The sequence below is a fragment of the Pelobates fuscus genome, chromosome 3, assembly GCF_036172605.1.
Source record: "Pelobates fuscus isolate aPelFus1 chromosome 3, aPelFus1.pri, whole genome shotgun sequence".
Classification (NCBI taxonomy): domain Eukaryota; kingdom Metazoa; phylum Chordata; class Amphibia; order Anura; family Pelobatidae; genus Pelobates; species Pelobates fuscus.
In genome coordinates, this window is record NC_086319.1 from 426,184,944 (window position 1) to 426,200,126 (window position 15,183).

The following is a 15,183-nucleotide window of genomic DNA, read 5'->3' on the forward strand; positions in this document are numbered from 1 at the left end:
GCGCGTTTCGGCGCTTAATCTTGCGCCTTTGTCAAGAGCTTACTGGTTAATAGACCAATCCTCTTAAGGTTTTGCTTGGTTCCCTGTTGGGCTTTTTATCCACCATTCTGTCCTTTAGACTTAGACTCTGGATTTTTGTCTCTGTTCTGTGCGTTCTGAGTAACGTACCTCTGGGGAAAGGATACTAGGAGCCAACGATTTTTCTTTACAGGCTCTCATCACTACAGCATCACTACATGGGATGCTAAGCTCTACCCTCTATTTACAGCTAGTGGGCTATCCATATTAGGGGTCCACGGTCCGCTTTTCTACTTAGGAGGGGCGCATGTTAATCAGCTCTATTATTTAGGGGCCAGTTTTTAGGACACTGGTCTAAATCACATAATCTCTCTAAGTACTACACCCTATTGCTCTGCACACCTTGCAAGGGGGGTTTATGTTGTTATTCCTCTCTAGCGACTCTGCTATTTTGCAATCTTTATTAGGGTGACACCACTGTCTTTCCCTAGATACAGATTTATAGCTACTTATAGCGTCTGAAACAGTGTTGCAATCTATACAATTATCTCTTGATAACAAGGTCTGCTGTGAGGTCACCTCTCGATAGAGGATCCCTATTCTGCTAACTGTATATACACTTTTTACACTGTATATACACTTTTAATTTAATTTAATTTATTTTCCTTCACTTTATATTTTATTGTGTTTTTTTCCCTACAATGGACTAATAAATATTTATTATTTTTCATATTTTGCATGTATGTCCCATACTGGCAACTCCTAGCCAATACTATGGACTATTCTATTCAGGGGTATTGAGACTGACGATTGGGAGGACCTGTTTTGTAATCCCTCTCTGTCAGCCTTTCTTTTTTCCATATTCAAATCCCACGGGTTATGCCCTTATACCCTGCAACCCCTACCAACCCCAATGTAGGATTGTATCTATTTATTTATTTATTCTCTTCCATTGGTGGCTGTGTCTTTTCTCTATTTAACTATTTGAAATAGACCGGCCGCACAGCCAAAAACTGTGGAACTGTTTTGGGCAGGAAAGCCATGCTGCAGTCAGTCAAAAGAGACTTCTATAAACACTTGAACCCCATGGCGATTCAACTACGTTCATGGGATCTGAGCGCTGTTCGGATATATCAAGCGCTCAGATCCAAGCTATCTGGGGATAGGTCTAATGGGAGGGGGGTTCAGTTCTGTGAAACATAAGTTATGTATTTTAATGTGTTTTGTTGCAGTTGTAACTGAAAATGTGTATAAAAGAAATGCCTTTGTGCTCATTAAAGAGATCATCTTGCACATTCTTGAAGTTTCGGCTCATGTTTAGGGGATGAGAGAACTACACTCTGGGGATTGCTATACTCACTATATTCCCCAGGGTATAATCACTAAGTTCTGGTAAGAGCTTGTTCCTGTTCCTGCTCTCTGGATTTAAGAGAGGTCTACCTACTGGAAGCTGGATCCTGGTCTTGGGTCCAGAGTAGGTGGAAGTCGGCGAGACCCGAACCAAGCTGCAGCGGTTCGTGGGGTCTGGGATGGTTATGGTGTCTGGTGGAGTGCTTGGAGCCCTCGGGAAGCACTAGGAGCATCCATCAACGGAAGGTACCCAGGAGGGGGGCCAGGCGTTCCATTACAGCTCCAATTTCAGAAGGAGACCAAATGGATTTCCACATTGGAGACTCTTGGGATTAAATGAGGACTACAACTTAAAACATTTTTTATGACCTTAAACGTATACTCTTTATTTATGTCTATCTAAATACACAATCCCTTTATGTACTTTCTACAGTTACTCATCTAGACCATTTTTGGTCCGAATCTTTTACATGGTTGTACATTGACCATGTTGGTCCGCTACCTGACTTTCAGGGTCCCCTGCCTGGAATATGTCCATCACTGGACACCACAGAAGGGGTAAGTTAGTGTGAAGGACTTTTATGCAATTGCCGATATGCTTCAGTTTAATTCTCTCCCTGCTATTTTAAGGTCGATATTGTTCGGTTCCAAATGTCAAGAATGAATGTATTTTAAAGTGTTTTAGGTCTTTTTGTAACCATGTGGTTAATGGAGTCTGCCTCTAGCCCTGGATAATTGAATTACTTCCCCCTTTGTCTCCAGGATAGAGGCCTCTATAAAATCTGCTTAAGCCAGATGTAGCCATGCTGACAGGGGTTTTAAAAGATACTTTATTAACTTTTGAACCCCTGGTCTGATTCATTTTTTAATATGTTGTTCCCCTGAATGGATTGATTGTGAATATGTAATTTTTATGTGAATGTGATGTATGGTTTTATAGTTATGAATGTTAGGTAAAAAGTATGTTAAACTGTAAATGTTCTGGCCAGCAGATAATTGAGCTATGTATATTGCTAAAACTCAATTATCTAGCCTGGCCCAGAGGAGGAGTTTTGTGTTGCATAAATTGTGAGTTCTGTGTGCCAGTAAATCAGTCTTGTTCCAGCATTAAGTTTTGGCTCATGTGTGGATTATTCGGCGATTCCAGGGATATTTCTACTTGTGGAATATTGGGTGATTTTACTTTTATGGGAAGAAGGGAATGCTTGACGGGGATATTTTCTACTACCGTCACAACTGGTTGGCAGCGGCGGGATTTTCCCTTCTACTTTCCTTTACACCAGGATTCCAAGCAGACACTGGGAACATCATCAAGGGGGAAAACTTTACCCATCCACATTCAGGTAAACAATTTAAAATTAATGGCTACTATACTTGTAATACTGACTACGTGGTCTACATCCTTAAGTGCCCATGTGGTCATATCAATGTAGGGGAGACTATACGACCTGCAAAAGAACGGATAGGGGAACACAAAAGGAGCCTCAGAGTGGCATGGCAAAGTGGTATATGTAAAGCCCCAGTGGCCAGGCATTTTAAGTCCCATGGACACAATGAATCAATTACGATTCCAAGCTATAGACAGGATTCCCCCACTACGGCGAGGCAGGAATAGACAAAGGAACTTCGAACCACCGAACAGCCGGACCTCACACAAGTGGAGTGTGCAGCTCATTTACCTCCCAGGAGCTGTGGTTAACCGCAGCTAATTGATGAACGGCTGGGTGGTCGCCGTTCGTATGGTTGAACACGTTGCGGCGGCCATCTTGTTTAGTTGAACGCGTTCAGTGGTGTTTGGTCGTCGAGTTCATGGAACTCAAATCGGAAACGCGATGGCACGAACACTGCTGAACTTTACTTTCTCCACAACTTTGGCAGGAGTCGAACGGTGTTCCACAATTTGAATGACACTATAACTTTGGATATTTGCACGAACAGCTCCGTTCGGGTATTCGAAGGGAACTTAACTATTTGAAATATGGAAAAAAGAAAGGCTGACAGAGAGGGATTACAAAACAGGTCCTCCCAATCGTCAGTCTCAATACCCCTGAATAGAATAGTCCATAGTATTGGCTAGGAGTTGCCAGTATGGGACATACATGCAAAATATGAAAAATAATAAATATTTATTAGTCCCTTGTAGGGAAAAAAACACAATAAAATATAAAGTGAAGGAAAATAAATTAAATTAAATTAAAAGTGTATATACAGTGTAAAAAGTGTATATACAGTTAGCAGAATAGGGATCCTCTATCGAGAGGTGACCTCACAGCAGACCTTGTTATCAAGAGATAATTGTATAGATTGCAACACTGTTTCAGACGCTATAAGTAGCTATAAATCTGTATCTAGGGAAAGACAGTGGTGTCACCCTAATAAAGATTGCAAAATAGCAGAGTCGCTAGAGAGGAATAACAACATAAACCCCCCTTGCAAGGTGTGCAGAGCAATAGGGTGTAGTACTTAGAGAGATTATGTGATTTAGACCAGTGTCCTAAAAACTGGCCCCTAAATAATAGAGCTGATTAACATGCGTCCCTCCTAAGTAGAAAAGCGGACCGTGGACCCCTAATATGGATAGCCCACTAGCTGTAAATAGAGGGTAGAGCTTAGCATCCCATGTAGTGATGCTGTAGTGATGAGAGCCTGTAAAGAAAAATCGTTGACTCCTAGTATCCTTTCCCCAGAGGTACGTTACTCAGAACGCACAGAACAGAGACAAAAATCCAGAGTCTAAGTCTAAAGGACAGAATGGTGGATAAAAAGCCCAACAGGGAACCAAGCAAAACCTTAAGAGGATTGGTCTATTAACCAGTTAAGCTAATAGAGGAGCTTCCTGCCTACAATAAATATGATAAGGGCTACAGTAGGTCGTCTATGTGCTATGATAGCAAATACTGGCTGAGCCCTAAAGTCTATATTTAAGCGGCATACATTCCCTTATAGCTACTGCACACGTAGTTCAAATAGAAGCTCGGACCCCAAAGGTCCCCGGACTAACTAATGCTAGCTAAACAGCGATTCCTATCATTATTTTAGAGGTTAAAAAGTTTCCAAGTACTTAGTGTTAAATAGATAGATCCCTAATAGAATCTCGGACCAAGTGGTCCCGGTATTTGCTCAACGCGCGTTTCGGCGCTTAATCTTGCGCCTTTGTCAAGAGCTTACTGGTTAATAGACCAATCCTCTTAAGGTTTTGCTTGGTTCCCTGTTGGGCTTTTTATCCACCATTCTGTCCTTTAGACTTAGACTCTGGATTTTTGTCTCTGTTCTGTGCGTTCTGAGTAACGTACCTCTGGGGAAAGGATACTAGGAGCCAACGATTTTTCTTTACAGGCTCTCATCACTACAGCATCACTACATGGGATGCTAAGCTCTACCCTCTATTTACAGCTAGTGGGCTATCCATATTAGGGGTCCACGGTCCGCTTTTCTACTTAGGAGGGGCGCATGTTAATCAGCTCTATTATTTAGGGGCCAGTTTTTAGGACACTGGTCTAAATCACATAATCTCTCTAAGTACTACACCCTATTGCTCTGCACACCTTGCAAGGGGGGTTTATGTTGTTATTCCTCTCTAGCGACTCTGCTATTTTGCAATCTTTATTAGGGTGACACCACTGTCTTTCCCTAGATACAGATTTATAGCTACTTATAGCGTCTGAAACAGTGTTGCAATCTATACAATTATCTCTTGATAACAAGGTCTGCTGTGAGGTCACCTCTCGATAGAGGATCCCTATTCTGCTAACTGTATATACACTTTTTACACTGTATATACACTTTTAATTTAATTTAATTTATTTTCCTTCACTTTATATTTTATTGTGTTTTTTTCCCTACAAGGGACTAATAAATATTTATTATTTTTCATATTTTGCATGTATGTCCCATACTGGCAACTCCTAGCCAATACTATGGACTATTCTATTCAGGGGTATTGAGACTGACGATTGGGAGGACCTGTTTTGTAATCCCTCTCTGTCAGCCTTTCTTTTTTCCATATTCAAATCCCACGGGTTATGCCCTTATACCCTGCAACCCCTACCAACCCCAATGTAGGATTGTATCTATTTATTTATTTATTCTCTTCCATTGGTGGCTGTGTCTTTTCTCTATTTAACTATTTGAAATAGACCGGCCGCACAGCCAAAAACTGTGGAACTGTTTTGGGCAGGAAAGCCATGCTGCAGTCAGTCAAAAGAGACTTCTATAAACACTTGAACCCCATGGCGATTCAACTACGTTCATGGGATCTGAGCGCTGTTCGGATATATCAAGCGCTCAGATCCAAGCTATCTGGGGATAGGTCTAATGGGAGGGGGGTTCAGTTCTGTGAAACATAAGTTATGTATTTTAATGTGTTTTGTTGCAGTTGTAACTGAAAATGTGTATAAAAGAAATGCCTTTGTGCTCATTAAAGAGATCATCTTGCACATTCTTGAAGTTTCGGCTCATGTTTAGGGGATGAGAGAACTACACTCTGGGGATTGCTATACTCACTATATTCCCCAGGGTATAATCACTAAGTTCTGGTAAGAGCTTGTTCCTGTTCCTGCTCTCTGGATTTAAGAGAGGTCTACCTACTGGAAGCTGGATCCTGGTCTTGGGTCCAGAGTAGGTGGAAGTCGGCGAGACCCGAACCAAGCTGCAGCGGTTCGTGGGGTCTGGGATGGTTATGGTGTCTGGTGGAGTGCTTGGAGCCCTCGGGAAGCACTAGGAGCATCCATCAACGGAAGGTACCCAGGAGGGGGGCCAGGCGTTCCATTACAGCTCCAATTTCAGAAGGAGACCAAATGGATTTCCACATTGGAGACTCTTGGGATTAAATGAGGACTACAACTTAAAACATTTTTTATGACCTTAAACGTATACTCTTTATTTATGTCTATCTAAATACACAATCCCTTTATGTACTTTCTACAGTTACTCATCTAGACCATTTTTGGTCCGAATCTTTTACATGGTTGTACATTGACCATGTTGGTCCGCTACCTGACTTTCAGGGTCCCCTGCCTGGAATATGTCCATCACTGGACACCACAGAAGGGGTAAGTTAGTGTGAAGGACTTTTATGCAATTGCCGATATGCTTCAGTTTAATTCTCTCCCTGCTATTTTAAGGTCGATATTGTTCGGTTCCAAATGTCAAGAATGAATGTATTTTAAAGTGTTTTAGGTCTTTTTGTAACCATGTGGTTAATGGAGTCTGCCTCTAGCCCTGGATAATTGAATTACTTCCCCCTTTGTCTCCAGGATAGAGGCCTCTATAAAATCTGCTTAAGCCAGATGTAGCCATGCTGACAGGGGTTTTAAAAGATACTTTATTAACTTTTGAACCCCTGGTCTGATTCATTTTTTAATATGTTGTTCCCCTGAATGGATTGATTGTGAATATGTAATTTTTATGTGAATGTGATGTATGGTTTTATAGTTATGAATGTTAGGTAAAAAGTATGTTAAACTGTAAATGTTCTGGCCAGCAGATAATTGAGCTATGTATATTGCTAAAACTCAATTATCTAGCCTGGCCCAGAGGAGGAGTTTTGTGTTGCATAAATTGTGAGTTCTGTGTGCCAGTAAATCAGTCTTGTTCCAGCATTAAGTTTTGGCTCATGTGTGGATTATTCGGCGATTCCAGGGATATTTCTACTTGTGGAATATTGGGTGATTTTACTTTTATGGGAAGAAGGGAATGCTTGACGGGGATATTTTCTACTACCGTCACAACTGGTTGGCAGCGGCGGGATTTTCCCTTCTACTTTCCTTTACACCAGGATTCCAAGCAGACACTGGGAACAGTGAATGGAAGGCTGGTCCACCCTGCTTAAAAGAAATACACTGAAAGAACTACTGGAAGTCCGTGGAAGGATTGCTAGCAACAAAACCAAGCGGGTCATCATAGCAGAATTAATGGAGCTAGACCAGGAGAACTTGGTTGCAGCAACGCCAGCAGTACAAGAGATGGAGACACCAGTGATTCAGGAGGAGGAATCACCAGCCAACAAGGCAATGAGAGAGAAGCTAGCATGGTTCGGTCCGAACCCAACGGCGGATGTGGTGCTGAAAGTGATGAACCTGTTAGCGGAGGAGGCTAAACAAATAAGAGACGCAAAGCTACAGTTAGAACTGGCAGCAGTCCAACAAGCAGCCACACGTTCTCCAAACAGTGAGTACAGCACAGCAGACACAAGGAAGATTCCGTTTAGCGCTTTTAAAACTTTTAATGAAGAAGACTGTGAAATTGATAATTACCTGGCAGATTTTGAGCGACAATGTAACCTGCACCGAATAGATAGAGGAGAGTGGGTTTCAATATTGGCCGGCAAACTGTCAGGCAAAGCTTCTGATGCTTTCCGGACCGTGCCAGAGCAGGAGATCCATAGCTACGCCAGGGTTAAAGAAGTGCTCCTGGCTCGTTATGCAGTAACCCCAGAGTCCTACCGACAAAAGTTCAGGGACTCACGCAAAACCACGAAAGACTCTTACGTGGAATGGGCATGCCAGTTATCCCTGTCGGGCTCTAACTGGGTTAACAGCAGCCAGGCCACCACCGCAGAGGACATTTTGCAACTAATGCTCCTGGAGCAATTTTACGATAACATCCAGACGGATGTCAAAGACTGGGTGAGAGATCGCAGGCCCATGACTCTACCAGAGGCCGCTAAGTTGGCGGATGAATATGCGGATACCCGCAAGACAAACCCAGTCACGCCACGGGTACAACCTCCACGACCAACGGTGCCCTACCACCCACCAGCCGCTAGATACCGACCTCCTAACAGACCAGTGACATCTAACCCTCGCTATCCACCCCAGGAGGACAAGGAACAACGCTGCTTCCGGTGCCAAAAGGTGGGTCACATCAAGCAGAATTGCCCCATGGACAACAACACCAGGTCAAATTGGTCTCGACCTGGTTACCGCCCACCAGCAGCAGCCCATTGTGTAGACTCGGCTTGGGATCCCCAGGAGCTGGGTCAGGAAGAACCATTGGGCACCCTTTATGAAGCCCTCATGGTACAATCTGTTATTACGGACAACAGGAAACACCATTGTCAGCTGGTCATGGTTAACGGAAAAAACGCCCGGGGATTAAGAGACAGTGGGGCGACCATCACGTTGGTACAAAGACACCTTATACAGGCTCACCGAGACCCGGGGTAATGCACCAGGGCCTAAGCAAAAACGCCAGCTGGTAGTTCCCCGGAAATACCGGCAGGAGTTGTTGAGGATTGGGCACGACGTACCCTTGGCAGGCCATTTGGGAATACGCAAGACAGGGTATCGGATAACCCAGAACTTCTTCTGGCCTGGCGTATCCGACGACGTCAGAGCGTATTGTCAAACGTGCGAGGTATGCCAACGTATAGGTAAAAAGGGAGACCACCCAAAGGCTAAACTAGTTTCCATGCCCATTATTGAAGAACCGTTCACAAGGGTAGCCGTGGACATTATAGGGCCCCTGGCCCAACCTAGCCGTTCCGGCAAGCGGTATATACTCACCATAGTAGACTACGCCACCCGTTACCCCGAAGCGGTAGCTCTCTCGAACATACAGGCTGAGACCGTAGCAGAGGCCCTAGTTAAAGTATTTTCCCGAGTAGGCTTTCCCAAGGAGGTTCTGTCCGACCAAGGTACCCAATTCACGGCCGAGATAACCCAGCAGATATGGAAAACCTGTGGAGTTAAATCCCTGACTAGCTCCCCATACCACCCCCAGACTAATGGCCTGTGCGAGCGCTTCAACGGAACGCTAAAGCAAATGTTGAAGTCGTTCACGGGGGCGTACAAGGATTGGGAGCGATTCCTGCCACACCTTCTCTTTGCCTACCGAGAGGTGCCGCAGGAATCGACCGGATTCTCACCCTTCGAACTTCTCTATGGGAGGCGGGTGAGGGGGCCCTTAGATCTCATCAAGGATCACTGGGAGGGGCAGACAGAGATTGAGGGGACCCCGGTTGTACCTTATGTCCTGGAGCTGAGGGGCCGCATGGAGGAATTAGCCCAGACAGTGCGAGAGAACCTCCAGGCGGCCCAACAGCACCAGAAGGTATGGTATGACCGACGGGCTAGGCACCGGAGCTTTCAGATAGGCCAAAAGGTCATGGTATTAAGGCCGGTCCGAACAGACAAGCTCCAGGCCGCCTGGCAGGGCCCCTATAAAGTTATAGAACAGATATGCGACACTACCTACACGATAGCCAGCTGCGAGGATGAAGATGTGGAACGAACCTTTCACATCAACATGCTCAAGGCCTATCGGGAACGGGCAGAGGAGGTAGCCGCTATCTGTGCACCAGCAGGAGAAGACACAGAGACCCTACCCCTTCCCGACCTATTGGGCAGTAACGAAGGGATGACCCAGATAGAGAAAGTCCAACTAGGTGAACAGCTGGAGCCGCAAGAGCGGGCTCAAGCTGTCCGCTTACTAAAAACAAAACAGGTCACATTCTCTCAGGAGCCTGGATACACACTCCTAGCCATACACAAGGTAGAGACTGCAGGACAGGCACCCCTGAGACAGCCTCCCTACCGTATCCCCGAAGCAGTCCGGGAAGGGATGCGGAAGGAAATAGATGAGATGCTTCGGCTAGGCGTAATCGAACCCTCAGAAAGTCCTTGGGCCTCGCCGGTAGTCTTAGTGCCAAAGAAGGATGGGACAACCCGCTTCTGTGTAGACTACCGGCGCCTCAACGACAAGACAGTTACGGACGCCTATCCGATGCCACGGATGGACGAGCTGCTTGACCGTATCTCTGCAGGGAAGTATCTGACCACAATAGACCTATGCAAGGGATATTGGCAGATTCCCCTAGCAGAAGATGCCATACCCAAGTCGGCCTTCATCACCCCGTTCGGTCTATACCAATTCCGAGTTATGCCGTTCGGGATGAAGAACGCCCCGGCCACCTTCCAACGGATGGTGGATCAGTTACTTGGGGGTCTCCAGAGCTTCGCATGCGCTTACCTGGATGACATCGCCATCCACAGCGATACATGGGAAGCGCACCTAGAGCACGTAGGGGTAGTATTAGATAGGATCAGGGGGGCCGGGCTGACCCTGAAACCCGACAAATGTCATTTGGGTATGGCGGAGGTACAATATTTGGGCCACCGAGTAGGATGTGGTAAGCAACGGCTGGAGCCGGCTAAGATCAAGGCGGTTGCCAATTGGCCCACTCCCCACACCAAGACACAAGTCATGGCTTTCCTGGGCACAGCCGGCTATTACAGACGCTTTGTACCCGACTATAGCGCCCTGGCCAAACCCCTGACCGACTTGACCAAAAAGAAGCTACCCCGACAAGTCCTGTGGTCCCCGGAATGCGAGGTGGCTTTCCAAGCACTAAAGACTGCTCTGGTTAATGCTCCGGTGTTGGTTACCCCAGATCCTAACAAAAGATTTATTGTCCACACAGACGCTTCAATGTTTGGACTGGGGGCAGTACTAAGCCAGATCGGGGAGGATGGAGGAGAGCACCCGGTGGCATACCTGAGTCGGAAGCTGTTACCAAGGGAGGTCAGTTATACCACCATTGAAAAAGAGTGTTTGGCTTTAGTATGGGCACTCAAAAAACTCACACCTTACCTTTATGGCCGGGCTTTCACTCTCATCACCGATCACAACCCCTTGGTGTGGCTTAACCGGGTTTCAGGGGACAACGCCCGGTTGCTACGCTGGAGCTTGGCCTTACAGCCCTATGACTTTACGATTCATTATCGCCCAGGCAAGCAAAACGGGAATGCCGATGGATTGTCACGCCAAACGGATTTAACCTCGGACTAAAAGCTCTGAACCCGTCAACCCTACTGGACCAGGAAAGGTCCAACCGAGTTGCCGGAGCAGGGAGAAAAAGGGGGGCCATTGTGAAGGACTTTTACGCAATTGCCTATATGCTTCAGTTTAATTCTCTCCCTGCTATTTTAAGGTCGATATTGTTCGGTTCCAAATGTCAAGAATGAATGTATTTTTTTTTTTTTAAATTCTTTATTTTTCTTGTGCATGTTGATACAGTTAACATCTTGCCTTTCCATGCCACAATAGCATGAGCCGGCCATTTAGGTACAGTGGAATTGACATGGCATATCATTTGACAGCACATTTTTTATATTTATATCAGAGTTGTAACAGTTATGACAAAACAAGAGATATGGTTCTAAACTATAGAGTAAGATAATTCAAGCTTAGTCTTGTGTAAGATTAGGTATTAACTATTAACGTTTATACCACTATGCATTAACATCGCCTTGGATCCTTAACATAGGAGGCTTAATGATAAGATTAGCAGAGTATAGTAAGTAATAAATAAACATGCCCTAACATGAAGTTTACTAGCTATGAAGTACCCGTAGAGTATAGTAAGTAGTGAACATGCCATAACATAAAATTAACTGGCTATGTGACCTCGGTAGAACGCAGTATGTATTAACCACGTTATAACATGAAGTTGACCTTCTATGAGACATCCGTGGATTTAAGTAAGTGGTAAACATGCCATACATAATATGGAGTCAATTAGCTGTGAGACATAGTAGTAGAAATTAGACATATTAAAACATAGTAAGACGTGGGGATTTATGCTAGACAGTGTGTCTGAATGTTAATTCCTCGCTCAGATAGCCAACATGCTGACAATATATCCTCATGGAGAAACTAAGTGAAGGCGGGAGGAGAGGAAAAGGATACAGAGGTTAATACATTTGGTATGCTAGACGTGTTGAGTAGTATGCTCAAGAATGAATGTATTTTAAAGTGTTTTATGTCTTTTTGTAACCATGTGGTTAATGGAGTCTGCCTCTAGCCCTGGATAATTGAATTACTTCCCCCTTTGTCTCCAGGATAGAGGCCTCTATAAAATCTGCTTAAGCCAGATGTAGCCATGCTGACAGGGGTTTTAAAAGATACTTTATTAACTTTTGAACCCCTGGTCTGATTCATGCCATTTTTTAATATGTTGTTCCCCTGAATGGATTGATTGTGAATATGTAATTTTTATGTGAATGTGATGTATGGTTTTATAGTTATGAATGTTAGGTAAAAAGCATGTTAAACTGTAAATGTTCTGGCCAGCAGATAATTGAGCTATGTATATTGCTAAAACTCAATTATCTAGCCTGGCCCAGAGGAGGAGTTTTGTGTTGCATAAATTGTGAGTTCTGTGTGCCAGTAAATCAGTCTTGTTCCAGCATTAAGTTTTGGCTCATGTGTGGATTATTCGGCGATTCCAGGGATATTTCTACTTGTGGAATATTGGGTGATTTTACTTTTATGGGAAGAAGGGAATGCTTGACGGGGATATTTTCTACTACCGTCACAGTTAGTATTACACTTTTATATTTATTTACTCCTTTTAGAATTGTAATAGATTCTTTTATGCAAACCAATAAGTTTGAATGGCTATCTGCTCCTGTCCAAATTAGAAGTAATAAAGTTGCATGCACGCAGAAGTAAATTCACACTGAGACACGTGGTTCAGGTTAATGAAAGCACTTCAGGAAATTTAATGGCATCTGTTAAAAAGTGGGTGCGCAGACCCTTATAAAGGCATAATTACATCACTAAAGAAATTCAAGATAACAACAAGTAAACATTATTACTTGGTTTAGGTGTTAAGTGGTTAGTTAAATTCCCTCCCTACTGGGTGTACCATCTTATGTCATTACTGTCGTCATGAAATGCTCCTCCAGATTCCAGCACCATCTTGCTAGCACGAGGAGTTCACTCGATGGGAGGGGGGCTTTAGCAGCCATTTTGAGTAGTTGGCACGTTAGTCTCAAGGTTAGTTTCTCCCGGCTTTTAGTAACTTCACATTTTATTAAGACTATCTGCTACAATGTTTCACTCAACAGGAATCTAGCATTTCCTGCTGACACACAATTTCTATGAACAAAGCATTCTTATAAGACTATGAGAGCATGAGAAAGAAATATAAGGGTATAGATTTAAAGGGGCCTAATAATTCTACAACAGTCCCCCCTTAAAATGTTAATTACTAAAAGATAAAACTTTGTTAATATCAGAAGACTTGTTAGCCCAAAGACACAGAAACCCCCATGACCGCTAGCTTAGTGTTAATGCAAAGTGCAAGTCTATCCCTTCTATGACCCTAACAGGCTGCAGCTCATCCGTCAGTACGGCTCTCGAACACTTCACTCCATGGGTATCCCGCGGTGGCTTATCCACCACTTCTCCACACGGTAGACTAACCCATACAGACGGAAGCTGTCCCTGAGCTGTCCCTTCCTAGAACTTCTGCACCTCGTCAACATAAGGGAGAGTTTGTAGCGGAATACAGGGCGATGTGAGATCTTGATCAACAATTTCCAGATGAGTAAAGGTTGGTGTCGTTTGGTCTACAGTCTTCTGTAGGAACTTTCTGAGGCATGGGAGGACACAACAAACGAGAAGAGCGAGAATAAAAAGAAAAACTAGAAAAGCTACAATTTCTGGGGAAATTGTGTGAAGTGTTCTTGCCTCCACCAGTAGTCTACAACTGGAGTGGGCGGAGTAACTGTTATTATTTATTTATATAGCACATTTAATTGCAACGTTGTTGCCCAAAGTGCTTCACAGTTACATTAAAACATACAGTTATAAAAACATTAGCAGGTGTACAAAAGGCCCTGTCTATGACATCACTTGCTGCTGCAGCCTGGCACAGGTCAGAGTATTTTTGCGGTTGCCATCTTCAAACGGTCGTATTTTAAAAACTATAAATCCTACAGTGAAGAGCTTTATATTGTGAGAATCACAAGACCCAGACCTACATTTTAATGTATAGTATGTATCTGAGATATTAACAATGAAGGCACAGTCGCAGTTTAGAAATTTCCCTTCAAATGTGAGCTTTGCAGAGTGGAGTTTCAATGAATGTCAATGGACTGCGTGAGTTGCAAACAAATGGTCATATTGTGAAAACTATAAGGACTATGGCTTAGCTGTGGACATTTTTAGTGGCAGCAGGGATAGCTGAACGTTTTGATATAAGATTTGTGTAGGTGGGCCTGAAAATGGGGGAGTGGTGGCAGTTTAGAAATCATGTCCTCATTTTTCAGCTTTTGCCAGCTCCCACTCTAGCTTTGCCATTCATTCCTATGGGACAAATTTCGCCACAAGAACGACGATATTCCGAGAACCATTCGGCAAAACGTTCCACAAAGTAATAGCAATCCGATCGGGAACAATCTGCACGTTTTGGTATATTTTTGTCTATGTAGTGTAAAAACTGTGGGAGGAGTTAGGGTGGCAAATTTGGCTATAATAATATATATGTGAGATAACATTAAGTGGTCTTGCTATGCAAGAACACTTAATTAGTAGAGCCATACCAATATGGACTAAAGCTTTCTGCCAACCAGTCATCCAACCAAACCATCTTTCCCAGGGATCTGTCACCCCAGAATTCCTTTTCAACTCTTCTGAGAGTTTATTTAATTTTTCTATGGCCAGGGTGACCTTACCATTAGGACCTGTGTTTACTGGAATGTAAGTACAACAAGTCATGGTGTCGAGTAGTATTTTACATACACCCCCCTTTTCGGCTAAGATCATATCTAAGGCCAGTCTGTTCTTGAAGGTCATTTGGGATGTGGCCTGTAATTGTTCGGCCAAGCCCTGGAGGGCATCCCTGGTGTAGTTAACGAAGCGTTGTTGGTTGTAATAGATATAATTAATCCAATTAAGGTTTTTGTTGGCAGTGACTATTGTGAACAGTGATTCAAAACCTACTGCAACTTCATCTCTAGCTTTAAATTCATTAGGTACCCCCCTAGGTACCCCAATGGCATCTATGTAAATGTGTGGGTCAAAACT